Source organism: Bos taurus, chromosome Y, assembly GCF_002263795.3.
Source record: "Bos taurus isolate L1 Dominette 01449 registration number 42190680 breed Hereford chromosome Y, ARS-UCD2.0, whole genome shotgun sequence".
NCBI lineage: Eukaryota > Metazoa > Chordata > Mammalia > Artiodactyla > Bovidae > Bos > Bos taurus.
In genome coordinates, this window is record NC_082638.1 from 27,103,027 (window position 1) to 27,119,148 (window position 16,122).

A 16,122-nucleotide genomic window follows, 5' to 3' on the forward strand; every position below is an offset into this window, starting at 1 on the left:
CCTTGGATAAACTTATATGCAGGTCAGGAAGCAACAGTTAGAACTGGACATGGAACAACAGACTGTTTCTAAATAGGAAAAGGAGTACATCAAGGCTGTATATTGTCACCCTGCTTATTTAACTTGTAGGCAGAGTACATCATGAGAAATGCTGGGCTGAAAGAAGCACAAGCTAGAATCAAGATTGCCAAGAGAAATATCAATAACTTCAGATATGGAGATGACATCACCCTTATGGCAGAAAGTGCAGAGGAACAAAAAAGCCTCTCGATGAAAGTGATAGTGGAGAGTGGGAAAAGTTGACATAAAGCTCAACATTCAGAAAACGAAGATCATGGCATCTGGTCCCATCACTTTATGGAAAATAGATAGGTAAACAGTGGAAACAGTGTCAGACTTTATTTTTCTGGGCTGCAGATGGTGACTGCAGCCATGAAATTAAAAGACACTTACTCCTTGGAAGAAAAATTATGACCAACCTAGACAGTATATTGAAAAGCAGAGACATTACTTTGCCAACAAAGGTCCATCTAATCGTGGCTATGGTTTTTCCAGTGGTCATGTATGTATGTGAGAGTTGGACTGTGAAGAAAGCTGAACGCTGAAGAACTGATGCTTTTGAACTGTGGTGTTGGAGAAGACTCTTGAGAGTCTTTTGGACTCCAAGGAGATCCAACCAGTGCATTGTGAAGGAGATCAACCCTGGGGTCTCTTTGGAAGGACTGATGCTAAAGATGAAACTCCAGTACTTTGGCCACCTCATGTGAAAAGTTGACTCATTCGAAAAGACTCTGCTGCTGGGAGGGATTGGGGGCAGGTGAAGAAGGGGACAACAGAGGATGAGATGGCTGAATGGCATCACTGACTCGATGGACGTTGAGTCTGTGTGAACTCCGGGAGTTGGTGATGGACAGGGAGGCCTGGTGTGCTGTGATTCATGGCGTTGCAAAGAGCCGGACACGTCTGAGTGACTGAACTGAACTGAACTGTCGCCTTCAGAATTGGGAGAAAATAATAGCAACTGGAAAACTAACAAAAAAATTAATCTCCAAAATATGCAAGCTGCTCAAGTACCTCAATACTCAGCTACAAATACTACTCAGAAAAACAAACCAAAGAAGATATACAGATTACTAAGAGACACAGAAAAGCTGCTCAGCATCACTCATCATAAAAGAAGTGCAAATCAAAACCACATTGAGGTATCATTTCACACTGGTCAGATTGGCCATGATTAAAATGTCTACAATGTAATTGCTGCAGAGGCTGTGGAGAAGAGGGAACCTTTTTAAATTGTTGATGGGAATGCAAACTGGCACAACCTTTATAGAGTACTTTGTGGAAACTCCTTAGAAAGTTGAAAATAGAAGTGCCATATGACCCAGCAATCCCACTCCTGGGCATGAACCTCAAGGAAACTAGAATTGAAAGAAACACAGTATTCTAGTGTTTACTGAAGCACTGTTTACAATAGCTAGGACATGGAAGTGACCATGAGGTCCATCAGCAGATGAATGATTAAGGACATTTTGCTACATATGCATATGAAATATTACTCAATAATAAGAAGTCATGCATTCGAGTCAGTTCTAATGAGGTGGAAGAGTGTGAAACCTATTACACAAAGTGAAGGAACTAAGAAAGAGAAAGACAAAGCTGTACATTAATTCATATATGTGGAATTTATAAAGATGGCCTATATGCAGGCCAGGAGAAGAGACAAATATCTAAAGAATAGACTTTTGGACTCAGTGAGAGAAGGTGAAGGTGAAGATTTGAGAAAATAGCATTTAAATGTGTACAGTGCTATATGTAAAAAATAGATGACCAGTGTGAGGTTTTATAACATGGGTGCTATATAATACCCATGTCACAACTTCTGAACTTGCAATCTAATACATGCATCAACCACCAATGAGCCCACATTCTAGTGCACATCATGCACGTTCTGAGCTTGCAGCCTGGAGCTCTCATTTTGCCCCTTCCAACCCCACGATCCAGGGTAGGCTCGTAGTAACTGCTGAATTTTCACTTTTGGGGAGGCATCACAAACTTATTAAACCCACATTCTAGTGCAAACATGCTGCATCTTGAACCTGAACTCTGGAGCAGGCATCTTGCCACTACTGATACTGTTTATCATCATCTACTCTTTCACTGTCATGACATGCTTCCGTTGCTTCTTCATCTCCTCTGGTCAACACACTGAGTTGTTTATCACCATCCAGTGTTTACTTCAGTCCTGTAACCTGTTTTGAGTGCTTGTTCAACCCACTCCAGGTCAAATATATCTAGTATTCAATGCTGCGACAGGTTATGTGTTTCTTCATCCTCCTCTGTTTAAACACACTGTAATTTACCACCCTTTGCATTTCAGTTCTGTGACATGCTTCTATCCACTCCAGGTCTAACAGAGTCAGTAGATTATCATCATCCAATGATTTAACTGTGGAACATTCCACAAGTCTTCTTCATGCACCCCATGTCAAACATACCCAGTAGCTTATCACCATCCCGTGTTTCAGTGCAGTGACATGATGTAAGTGTTTCTTCATTTTCTCCAGGTAAAGCACACTCAATAGTTTGTCACCAATGTTTCACCTGTGACATGATTCTTCTTAATTTATTTAGTTGGCTGTGTTGGGTCATAGTTGTGGCACGTAAGATAGTCCTTGAGACAAGCCAACTCTCACCATGGCATGCAGTCTCTGGAGTGTGAGAACTTCAGTGTTTGCAGCTGTGCAGGTTTAGTTACTCTGTAGCATATGGGATGTTAGTTTCCCAGTCAGGGATTGAACCTTCATCCCCTACACTTCAAGGTGGATGCTTAACCACTGAACCACCAGGAAAGGCCCTGTGACATGCTTTAAGTGCTTGCTTTTACACCCTATATCAAAAAGACACATTGTTTGATGGGATTATATCACCATCCAGGGTTGCAAAGCATTTGGCATGCTTCAAGAACTTCTTCATCCACATTGGTCAAATACAACCAGGTGTTTATCACCATGCAGCACCATTCCATGCAATGTGCTTCCTCATTGATTACTCGTTGAACACTTCCAATAGATTATCATGATCTACTGTTTCAGTGCAGTGACACCTCAAGTTATTCTTCACGCACCCTGGGTCAAACACATCCAGTTGTATATCTCCATCCAGTGTTTCTTCATCCAGTGAAAGCTGTGACATGCTTTCAGTGTTTCTTTATCCACCCCAGGTCAAACGTACTCAGTAGCTTATCATTATCCACACTTTAAAGAGGTGATTCAGCCGCATCTTGGTCCACCTGACCTAAAATAGACTCATCAGCTTATCACCTTTTGTTTTTCACTGCTGTCACAAGTTCAAGTGCATCTTTATCAAACACACCAGTAGTTTATCACCATCCAGTATTTCCAAGCTCTGACACAACTGCTTTATCATCCAGACTATAAAAATACATCCAGTAGTTTATCAACGTCAGTGTTTCAGTGCTGTGATGTGATTCAAGTGCCTATTCATCCACACTCTGGAAATACACACTCTGTAGTTTATTACCATACAGTGCTCAGTGCCTTGACATGTGACATGCTCCAAATGTTTCTTTGTCCACCTGGTGTCAAATACTCAATAGTGTATCAACATCTATATTTCAGCATGTGCTTCTTTGTCAATCCTGGCCCATCACTTCTAGGAGTTTACCACCTTCAGGGTTTCAGTGCTGTGATATACTTCATGTGCTTCATCCTCTCCTGTAAAACATACTCATTTGTGTATCATCATCCCGTATTCAGTAGAGTGATATGCTTCAAGTGCTTAATAGTCCATATCAGTCGAACGTTCCCAGCATTTTATCATTCGCCCAGGTTTCAGGGCTGTAACTTGTGGCATATATTAGGTGTTTGTTTGACTCCCAGAGGTCAAACTCAACAAGTGTTTTTTCACCATTCAGTCTATCAGTGCTGTGACATACACCAGTGATTCCTTATCTACTCTGGGTTAATACACACATCCATTCTTTCAGTGCTGATTAATTCACAAGGCTTCCTCATCTATCCTATTTCAAATACATACAGTCGTTTATCAACATCCAGTGTTTAAGTGCTGTGACACACTTCAGGTGCTTCCTTATTTACCCATGATTGATGTTTTTCGGTCACACAGCCATGTCCAGCTCTTTGCAATCCCATGAACTACAGCACATCAGGCTTCCCTGTCCTTCACTATCTCCTGGAATTTGCTCAAATTCATGCCCATTGAGACAGTTATGCCAACATTCAACTATTTTATTCTCTGTCACACCCATCCCCACCTGCTTACAATCTTACCCAGCATTAGTGTCTTTTCTAATGATTTGGCTCTTTGCATCAGGTGGCCAAAGTATTGCAACTTCAACATCAGTCCTTCCAATTAGTAGTCAGTGTTGATTCTCTTTAGAACTGACTGGTTTGAACTCTTTGCAGTTCAAGGGACTCAAGAGTCTTCTCCAGCACCACAGTTCTAAAACATCAATTATTTGGCATTCAACCTTCTTTATGGTTCAGATCTCACATCCATGCACGACTACTGGGTAAAACCATACCTTGATTATATGGACCTTTGCCAGAAAAGTGATGTCTCTGGTTGCATATGCTGTCTAGGTTTGTCATAGCTTTTCGTCCAAGAAGCAAGTGTCTTTTAACTTCATGGCTTCAGTTACCATGCACAGTGATTTTGGAACTACAAAAATAAAAATCTGTCACAGTTTCCCTTGTGTCTTAATCTATTTGCTATCAAATACTTTGGCCATCTCACATGAAGAGTTGACTCATTGGAAAAGACTCTAATGCTGAGAGGGATTGGGAGCAGGAGGAGAAGGGTACGACAGAGGATGAGATGGCTGGATGGCATCGCTGACCCGATGGACATGAGTCTGAGTAAACTCCGGGAGCTGGTGATGGACAGAGAGGCCTGGCATGCTGCAATTCATGGGGTCACAAAGAATTGGACATGACTGAGTGACTGAACTGAACTGGACTGATGGGACTGGACGACATGATCTTAGTTTATTGAATGTCGAGGTTTAAGCCAGCTTTTTTAATTCCCACTTTCATCTCAGCAAGGAGCTCTAATTCCTATTCTGCTTTCTGTCATCCGCATGTCTGAGTTTATTGATATTTCTCCCAGAAATTTTGATTCCAGCTTGTGCTTCTTCCAGTCTGACATTTTGCATGGTATACCTTGCAGGTAAGTTCAAGACAGTCTTGATGTACTCCTTTACCAATTCTGAACAAGTCCTTTGTTCCTGCCTGATTCTGTTACTTCTTGACCTGCATACAGGTTTCACAGGAACCAGGTAATGTGGTCAAGTATATACATCTCTTTAAGAATTTCCCACATTTTCAGTGACCCTCATATGCAAAGTCTTTAGCATAGTGAGTGAAGCAGAAGTAGATCATTTTCTGGAATTCCATGCTTTGTCTATGATCCAGTGAATGTTGGCAATTTGATCTCTGATTCCTCTGCGTTTCCTAACCCTATTTGTACATTTGAAAGTCCTCAGTTCACATATTGTTGAAAACTAGATTGAGGAATTTTGAGCATTACATTGCCAGCATATGAATTGAGCACGATTGTGCAGTAGTTTGAGCATTCCATCACAATTCCCCTCTTTGGGATCAGAGTGAAACTGACCTTTTCCTGTCCTGTGGTCATTGATGATTTTTCCAAATTTCCTGGCACATTGAGTGCAGCATTTTAACAGCATTATTGTTATTGTTTTAATTTGAAATAGATCAGATCAGTCGCTTAGTCGTGTCCAACTCTTTGCGACGCCATGAATCGCAGCACGCCAGGCCTCCTTGTCCGTCACCAACTTCCGGAGTTCACTGAGACTCTCGTCCATCAAGTCAGTGATGCCATCCAGCCATCTCATCCTCTGCTGTCCCCTTCTCCTCCTGCCCCCAATCCCTCCCAGCATCAGAGTCTTTTCCAATGAGTCAACTCTTCGCATGAGGTGGCCAAAGTACTGGAGTTTCAGCTTTAGCATCATTCCTTCCAAAGAAATCCCAGGGCTGATTTCCTTCAGAATGGACTGGTTGGATCTCCTTGCAGTCCAAGGGACTCTCAAGAGTCTTCTCCAACACCACAGTTCAAAAGCATCAATTCTTCGGCGCTCAGCCTTGTTCACAGTCCAAATCTCACATCCATACATGACCACAGGAAAAACCATAGCCTTGACTAGACGAACCTTTGTTGGCAAAGTGATGTCTTCTCTTGAGAAATGTCTATTTAATTCTTCTGCCCACTTTTTGATCGGGTTGTTTGTTTTTCTGGTATTGAGTTGCATGAGCTGCTTGCATATGTGGCAGATTAACTCTTGGGCAGTTGTTTGATTTGTTGTAATATGCTCCAGTTCTGAAGCCTGTCTTTTCACCTTGCTTATAATTTCCTTCATTCTGCAGAAGCTTAGAAGTTTCAGTCAGTCGCTTTTATTTCCTTCTGTTTTTATTTCTATTACTCTTGGAGGTGGAACATAGAGGAGAAGATCTTGCTGTGATTTCTGTCAGAGAGTTTTCGGCCCATGTTTTTCTCTAAGAACTTTATAGTTTCTGGTCTTCCACTTAGGTTTTTAATCCATTTTGCATTTATTTTTGTGCGTGCCATTGAAAAACATTTCATTCTTTTAATGTGGTTGACCTGTTTTCCCAGAACTGCTTGTTCACGAGGTTGTCTTTTTCCCATTGCATATTTATGGCCCCTCTGTCAAAGACAAGGTGGCCGTGGGTGTGTGGCTTCATCTCTGGACTTCCTATTTTGTTCTGTTGATCTGTATTTCTGTCTTTGGCCCAGTATCTTACTATTTTGATGACTGTAGATGTGTAGTATAGTCTGAAGTCAGGAAGTCTGATTCCTCCGTTTCCATTGTTTCTCAAGAGTTATTAACTCATTGGAGGTCTTTTGTGTTTCCACACAAATTGTGAAATTATTTGTTCTAATTCATTGAAAAACACCATTGGTGTTTTTATAGGGATTCCATAGTTGAATCCAAGAATATCAATGGTGAATGAATGTACCAATAGATTGCATTGAGTTGTATACTTACTGATGGTCACTATATTGATTCTTCTAATACAAGAACATGGTATACTTCTTCATCTACTTGTGCTATCTTTGATTTCTTTCAACATGGTTTTAGAGTTTTATGTACCAGGTCCTTGCTTTCTTTGGAGGAATATATTCCTAAATATTTGGGTCTCTTCATTGGATCATGAATGAGATACTTTTCCTTAAGTTCTCTTTCTCCTTTTTCATTGCTGGTGTATCAGAATGAAAGCGATTCCTGAGTATATATTTTGTATTCTTCAGCTAACTCTATTCATTGATTAGCTCGAGTAATTTTCTGCTGGCGTCCTTAGTGTTCACTGTGTGGAGGGTCATGCCATCTTCTAACAGTAATAGTTTGTTTGTGTTCAATCTGTATTCCTTTTATTTGCTTTTCCCCTGATTGTTATGTCTAGGACTAATTTAAAAACTAATTCCAATGTGTTTTTCACCTCAGAAAAGCTTACTGATGAAATTACTAAGCACTGACGAATCTCAATTCTACCAGATTCCCACAATAGAATCATGAAGATCTTCAGGAGTTACGGGTAATTTTTTGGGCAGCAGGGAAGCAGAAACTGTTTAAGTCTTTAGAAAAATGTATCATAATCAAATTAGTCGGAATATTTGTAGTCTTTCCTTCAGTTTCAGAAAACTCTACATCCCTAAGTGTAATGCAGGGCTTTCTAACTGAAACCAAGAAACTCACCAAGACCTCACCAAACTCTAACAGTGCAAATTAGAAAAATTGTGTTACTGTGCTGTTAAAATTTGTGAGCTTTATAGCCAAATTAAGAATTTAACCTTCAAGATGGTTGTGCTAAAGATCCTGCTAAAACAGGTGTGGCCACAGGGCAAGGGAAGAGGGAAGGTATGGGTGACCCTTGAATGAAGTGTGGTCTGGGGTAGAGGCAGGTTCCAAAGTCACAGCTGAGAAGAGTCTGGCAGGGCCACACCTGTAAGTGCCACAGCCATGACTTTGGGTGTGTCCCTCAGGCCTGCATCTGAGGAGGAGCAGCACCCGAGTCCAGAAATGACCAGAGACAGTACACCAGAGCAGCCTCGGCAGACAGTTATTGTTGTAAATGTGGATGATCCCGGGAAATATCTGAGAGAGCGGGAGTCCCACTACCCATGCCCGTCAGTCAGAATCCCTGTGTTTGCACTCACTAGTGCAGTGAAAAGGCACAAGGTGGAACTGGAAGGGGCTGCTGTTCTCATCTGCTGAGAGTGCCAGACCAATTCAGACACACACCTACCATCCGTTGTGAAGACAGGACACAGGTCAAACACTCAGGGCTTTCTTGTTGAAGGCACACACACACACACACAGAGGTACATTACCCCCTTGCTTGAGGACACAGTGTGCAACAGGGACTGCAAATCCTGACCAGGTAAGCAGTGACATGACACTACCCAGCACACACAAGTCAGGAGGAGGACAGTAGGTGTGAGAAACAGCCCCTGGTTGGGGGATGCAGACCACCTCAGATGCAAAACACCAGAGGGGACACGGAGCAATGAATGTGTCTGATGGTATGGCAGGGCCGGAGGCATCAGTGTTGGCTGGGCAAGTGGAAGAACCCAGCATCGTTGGAAACTCCTGTTCCAGTGTGCTTCTTCTACCCAAGACTAGGACTGTTGCTATTGGATCTTCTGGCCCAGCATGTGGCCTGAATGGCTCCTTGACCTAAAGCAGATTATGAACCACCCTCAAGTTTCTGTCATGATCAGCAACCAAGATAAAGACTTTCTTAGCTACAAGATTGAAGGTCAGTGAGGGGGACTGAGGATGGGTGGGTATGGGACCTGGCGGGGAGTAGGAGGATCGTGTTAGCCATGTTCCTGCACTGTGAGACTTTGCAGAGGCATCGTGGAAGCTGTTAATGCCTACCTGGGTGACAAGCTGAGGCACCTAGCAGCTTGCACCTTTACCCTCGTCCCTATCCTGGCAGGTGCAGATGCAGAACCATCCAAAATCCCGCTGCATGCTGATCTTTTCATTTGGGGACAAATCCTACTTCTGGAACACGATGATCGTTAAGGAGTATTACCTTGACATCATTGGTAAAACGTGGCTCCAGGGTGGTGAGTGTAGGTGTGTAAGGAGGTGAATGATCCACCTGCAGAATCCACCCTTGTGTTCGCTTTCTGGAGGTTATAGGGCACGATATTCCACTCCAATCCACTGGTTCTGGGACTGTGAATGAGGAGCACAAGCCACAGGCTAGAAATCAGGAGCCTTAAATTTCTCAGCTGGTTGTCAGGCGACTACTGCCCAGAATCGAACAGGATTGCTGAGGTGCGGTTGCTTTGGGCTTGCATACAGGCGACGATTGATGTTGGAGTTCTTGGATGCTCACGGGTGGGTTGCGGGCCTGGTCAGCCCTGGACTGATCTTGCTTGTGCCTCCAGCAGATCATTGACAAAGACGTGTGGACGACCCTGTGAAGTATTACCCTAGGAAGGAAGTTTCTGCCATGAGGAGTAACTGGCAGAAACACATGTGGTGAAGGGGTCTGGAGGTGGGCCCTGTAGTGACAGCCATGTAGTGGCCGGGACACTGTCCTTTCCCAAATGGGGATGACTCAGGCACATGCAAGCTGTCTGTGGAGCCAGATTCTGGGTCATGCATGTGGCAGATGACCTGCTGAGACTGGGGGCTTGGGGACTCGGTGTGTCCGTGAGTGAATCAAGTCTCCTTCAATTTAACTGTGGTTGCAGTGCAAGAGGCCTAGGTGATACTACTAGAGGCAGGGTGAATTAAGTATATTTGTCAGAATCATCCTTCCGTGGGTGCTGCCATCCCCCAGCCTCCTGTTGCTCACCGAGTTTAAGATTGCCTGGGCCTACACTCCTGCACCTTACCCTGGGAAGGCCTGTCATTGCAAGGGCATCCTCTCCAGGGTCCCAGTGCACCTCTGTGCTGACTTTGGGATCTTCTGTGATTTTGCACATCCACCAATCAGTGTCTCACCATGACCACACTTGCTGCACTGGAAGAGGCTTCAGGCTGCCTTCAGAAAATAGGGAAGTGTTCGGGGAGGAGGTGGACAGAGAGCTCCAAGTGCAGGACGTGGTGCCTACTGATGCCATCTCAGACATTGCTGGACATGGGCATCTTCAGCTCCTGAAACACCTATGTTCCCTGTTTGTGTTTATGTCCCCATATCGAGCCTGTGTGTGTATACACATGTGTGCTTGTGTCGCCTGTGTGTGTGTGTGTGTGTGTGTGTGTGTGTCTCCAGCCCAGGGAAAAAACAGAGATAAACGCGACAGGAGAGGAAATGCCAAGCAATCAGAAGAGGAGGCACAAGGCGTCCCCAGTCTGAGGGTGATTGATCGCCCTATCTCCGCAGGACCCTGTCCAGGATGGGAATGAGGAAAGGATGGTCAGAGATAACTCAGGACCTTGGCTCCAGAAGTCTGCAATGAGACAAAATGCAAAAACACGCTCACTATTTCTCCGTGTTCTTGTATGTGTTTGGACCAGGAAGAGCGGGTGCATGGTCTGTGGATTCACCCAGGGCATATCAGGTGGGGTGGGCCTTTAAAACCACCGCCTGTGGAGCCCACAGTTTGTGGGGACATAGGCCGTCCTGTGGAAATGGTGGATGTGGATACAGAGGACCTGGGATGTTGAGGAGGCTAAGGTCTTGCTGAGAAGGACAGAGACTCGAAGGAGAAAGAGGCACAGATTGATGTACTGGAGACTTGTTCCGCACATGTGAGAAGGAGACCCAGGAAGGTCCTGGGCGAGTGCTTGCCAGGATCAGCCCATCAGCCAGCACCCTCTCTCCATGAGGGTGGCACACACTGGCACAATGTAACACAAAATGCGAGACATGCTAAGGTAGGCTGTCCGTGCAAAACCACAGGCATCCTAGGAGAGACAAGGCGAGAGCGTGGCATGCCTTCAGTCACTTCTAGCCTCCCTGGCTGTGCAGAACGGCGAAGAAAGTGCAGGTGTTGATGTACGTGTGTGCTCCTCTGCCGGGGTATGCCAATGAGGGAGGGAAAAGGGAGGAAGCAAGGATGGTGGGCTTATTGCATGTCTCATAGGAACTCGAGAGAGTGGGATACAGGGAAGCCCCTGGGGCAGTTCGGGGCCTGCTGGTTTTCAGGGTCCAGGGGAAAGGCAATAGCAGTCCTGCCAAGGATACCCCATGGCTCGTGCAGAAAGCCCTGATATAAATTCCCTCTTTCCTCTGGGTCTTTCCCTTGGCTTTGGGCGCCTAAGGGGCAAAGGTGAGTCTCTGCACCTGGGGCACGATTTTGGCAGTCTCTCTGGATCACAATCTCTGATTTTGTTGTAGGCAATCTGCACCAGGTGACACTCAGAGGGAAGCTGCATTCCAGGTGACAGTCTTGGATGTCCGTGTGCCCAACCAAGGACTGGCTTCCTTGGCACGTGGGCTGTATAGGTAAGCAGGGATGCCTGGCTGTAGGGAGTCCTACCGGGGCTTAATGAACCCAATGAAAGAGAGTATTTGCATTTAGCAAATCAATGAGGCCTGGGTGGAATCAAGCCCTCTTGGTGTTTTTGAGATAGAAAAGCTGCTTTCTGCCCAAGGGAGGGATGAGCTGTGGGCCCAGAAAGGGCAGGATTCCCAGATCATCATCTGTTTGGGGACTCCATGGGTCTGGGTAGGAATAAACAGAAGGGACCACCTGTAGGAATGCCACCTTACCATTATGGCTCGGGTTTCATGCCTTGTATCAGAAGAGACCATCTATCTATGTGCACCTTCTTCACAACATTGGATCAAACCCAGGCCTGTCAAAGACTCTGGGGGCCCTTGGAGGCTCGGGCATCTCTTTGGCCTTTTCCTGCTAAAGGGAGGTAGCTCTTGGAGGCACAGTTAGACAGGTGAACACAGAAAGCTACACAGGTAGAAAGAACAGTGGGCCTCACTCAGACTGTTGGGGGTGGTAGGCTAGCAATAGGAACACAACATTGACCAGGAATGACCTAGATAGGAACACACTGAGAAAGCAGTTCTCCAAGTCAGCTGAGCCCAGACGTCCTTGTTTTCTGGTCTCCTGAAAGAATGCACAGGCAATGGATCAGGCCAGCGTGACTGGTACTGTGAAGCTGTCCAAGGTGATGGGAGAATGCAGAACGCAGGCACAGCTCATTCAGCTCTCCAGGGCGAGCATTTCCAACCCTGCCTGATGCTTTGCAGATCGGTCCCTGTCAGGAGCAAGTGCCAAAATTTTGTAACCTTTGAGGCTAAGTCACAGAGCTGGAAGTGCAACCTCACATGTTCAATGAGAAAGTGAACGAAAATAACCAGGACAAAAAAATAGGGTGCTTACCAAAATTGATGCTTCTGGACAAGAAAGTTTGTACTTCTACATATGTGCAATTCCTCTCAGGGATGTTGGTGTGTACACAAGCATGTGTGTGCATATGTGCATGAAAAGCACCTGACGGTATGTTTGTGAGTATGAGGTGTAGAAACTGACCTAACCAGGTGATGGAAGTTGGATAGCGAAACCGTGAAGGTCATAGGGAAAGTACATACTCTGGCCATCAGAAGCACTGGAGCCAGGGTACCAATCCCTGTTATCTCACTGAGTGAGCAATTTCTAAGTGGAATTACAGTGGTGCACCCAGGATACCTGGCAGAAAGGAGAGGCAGAAAGAAAGTGCCTGGGGGTGACCAGTGAGAGTGCCGAGGATCTGAGACACAGAACAGGCTGCAATCCCAAGACACAGAAGCCATGGTGGGTGATCCCACAGCCCCTTGGACATGCAGCAACAAGGGCCTTTCTATCCTTATCAAACTCTGGGATTTCTTTCCCTGACATTGCCATGAGACACATAGACACCAGCCCTGGTACATACACAAAAGGATTGCCCCAAACAGTGCTGTGCCAGAAGCAGAGATAAAGAGACACAAAGTGAGCTCTGTACCCTAAGGCTGTGGTGTCCCTGAACAATAGAGATCAACTGCTGCAAACGGTGGGGTTTTTCCCTTCTCCCCTAGCATCTGGACAGCATCAGGTACTCTATCCCATGGAGAAAAGTATCCAGCCACTTGGAGCCCCTGTCTATCATTTGGATACTCATGGAGAGCTCCCAGTTATTGAAGGTCCTGTGGGACACAGGAGTGTGTTGTTCAGATTGTGGAGCAGGAACCCGTGGTTGGAATTTCCAGATCCAGGTCAATGACAGCGCCTGGGGTAGAGGCAGATGCAAAACCTGCTAGCTCCCTAGAGCAGAATCTGGCCATATGGTGCAGCTGGAGCCCAGGAACCGCGGAAGATGTCCTCCGGTCTAGGGGTGTGTCCATAAGGGTGCCGTCCTGTACCCTCTCAGCCATTGGTCTAGATTTCGGCCAGCAGCATGTGCGCGGCTCACAGCCTAGGGCCGTGCCTGTTTGGCTGATGTACCAGAGCTTATTCTCCCGGTCCTGGGCTCACCACCACCCCTTTCTTCAGCCTCAGGCCACCCCAGACACACCAGCCACTGCCTCCCGATCATACCTCTCACTCCCCACCCCGAAAAAACAAGTGGGTCCCACAGGTTTATTGCAACCTGGGCCGCCATTGCACACAACTTGCTTTGGTGCTCTTATGTCCCATCCTTTCACATATGACCCAGTCTGGGGTCATGGCCAGGACCAAGAATAGCACGAGAGGTGGTCAGAGGAATGCGGGAGAGTCTTGGGACCCCGGACCTACTTAGTTGTGAGCCCAGATGCTCAGGGGGATGGGGCCCTGCAGCCTGCCCTTGTGATGCTGTGCACGGCTGCGACCCTGCAGCCACCAGTTGCAACAGCAGGCGACAATGCGACCCACGTCAGCGTGGAGGTGGCAGGGGATGGCGGGGCCCTGGTGGACAGAGACGTGGCAGGGATCAGGCGGGTGTTCCAGCTGCTTGTGGAAGACATCATGGAGGAGGTGGAGGTTTTGGCTGATGAGGAGCAGCAACGGGGGTCCTCGCAAGACCTGAAGGAGAAGGTGTTAGAGGATCAGGGCAAGGAATTGCCGGGAGCCCCAATGAACTTCTGGCACTAGATGCGCTGCAGGCGCTGGCCACCCTGCAAGTGGAACTGAGCTCTGACCATGAGAAAAACTGCAGGGGCTATGTTTCGTTCATGTGCAAGAGCCATCAGAGGAGGAAGTGTGACTTGGCTCAGAGGAGTGCCATTATCCAGGGCATCTCTGGTTTCTGGGCCAAAGTGGTATCCTTTCTGCTGCTTCTTGGGGTCTGCTGCTCAGGAGGAGGGGGAGGTGCAGAAGCAGGAGCAGGAGGATGGTGGGGACGAGGGCGCAGGATGGGTGCTGATGGACCCTGTAGGAAGTGTGGTACTGGGCAATTGGCAGGCTCCAAAGGCACAGCTGAGTAGAGTCCAGGCAGGGCCACACCCCTGAGTGTCGCTGCCATGAATTTGTGTGTCTACTTCAGGCCTGCAATTGAGGAGGAGCAGCTCCAAGGCCTCTAAGTCAGGAATGACCAGAGACAGTACACCAGAGCAGCCTTGGCAGACAGTTATTGTAAATGTGGATGATCCCGAAAATAACTGAGACTTGGGAGTCACACACACGTACACACAGACACACATACACATACACAAACACACACTAACTCCTTTGCTTTTGGACACGATTTGTTTCAATGACTGCAAGTCTGACCATGTAAGCAATGACATGCCACTACTCAGCATACACAGGTCTGAAGAAGAGTAGGGATCAGAAACAGCCCCTTCTTGGGGAATGCAGACCACCTCAGATACAGAACACCACAAGGAACCCAGAGCCATGAGCATGCCTGATGGTATGGCAGGGCCTGAGGACAACCGTGGTGGCTGGGCAAGCAGAAGTGCCCAGAATCCTTGATGATGCCTGTTCCAGTGTCCTTCCACCCCAGACTAGGGCTAATGTTCCTGGCTCTCCTTGGCTTAGCATGTGGCCGATATGGCTCCTTGACCTAAAGCAGATTATGAACCACCCTTAAGTTTCTGTCATGATCAGCGACCAAGATAAAGACTTTCTCAGCTACATGATCGACTTGAAGTTCAGTGAGGGAGACTGAAGATGGGTGGGTATGGGACTTGGTGTGGAGTGAGAGGATCATGTTATCCATGTTCCTACAATGTGAATGTTTGCAGAGGCTTCGTGGAAGCTGTTAATGGGAGGCAAGCTGAGGTCCCTAGAAGCTTGCACCTTTCTCTTCTGCCTATCCTAGCATGTACAGGTGAGAGCCATCCCCGGTCCCACAGCAATTTGATCTTTTCCTTTCGGTACCAACCCTACTTCTTGAACACAGTGATCATTAAGAAGTATTACCTTGACATCACTGGTAAAACGTGGCTCCTGGGGTGATGAGTGTGGGTGTGCAAGGGTGTGCATGATTCACCTGTGGGGGCCCACCACACCCGTCTCCCCTGTCTTTTTTCAGGGTAAAGGGCACATCATTCCACACCAGTCCATTGGTTCTGGGACTTTGAACAGGGAGGACTCAGCCACAGGCTGGTCACCAGGAGCCTTAATTTTCTCAACTGGTTGTCAGGCCACAACTGCCCAGAATCAAACAGGATTGTTGAGGTGGACTAGTTTTGGTCCTGCATACAGTTGATGATTGATGTTGGAGTTCTTGGCTGCTCATGGGAAGGTTCGGGTCCTGGTCAGCCCAGAGGTGACATTCCTTGTGTTGCCACCAGATCATCAGCTAAGACGAGTGGGACGATCCCCTGAAGTACTACCCCAGCAGGGAAGATTGTTCCATGAGTGCTAACTGACAGAGACACATGTGGTAAAGGGTCTGGAGGTGGGCCATGAAGGGACAGCCATGTTGGAGCCGTGACACTGTCCTTCCCCAAATGTGGATGCTCAGGCTCATGCAAGCTGACTGAGGAGCATGGATTTGGGCCATGCATGTAGGAGGTGGCCTGCTGAGACTGGGGCCTGGGCATTCAGTGTGTCCGTGAGTGAAACGAGTCTCCCTCAAATCAGCTGTGGTTGCAGCATGAGACTCCTAGGTGATACTACTAGAGGCAGGGTGAAGTAAGTATCTTTTTCAGAATCATCCTGCTGTGGGTCCTGCCA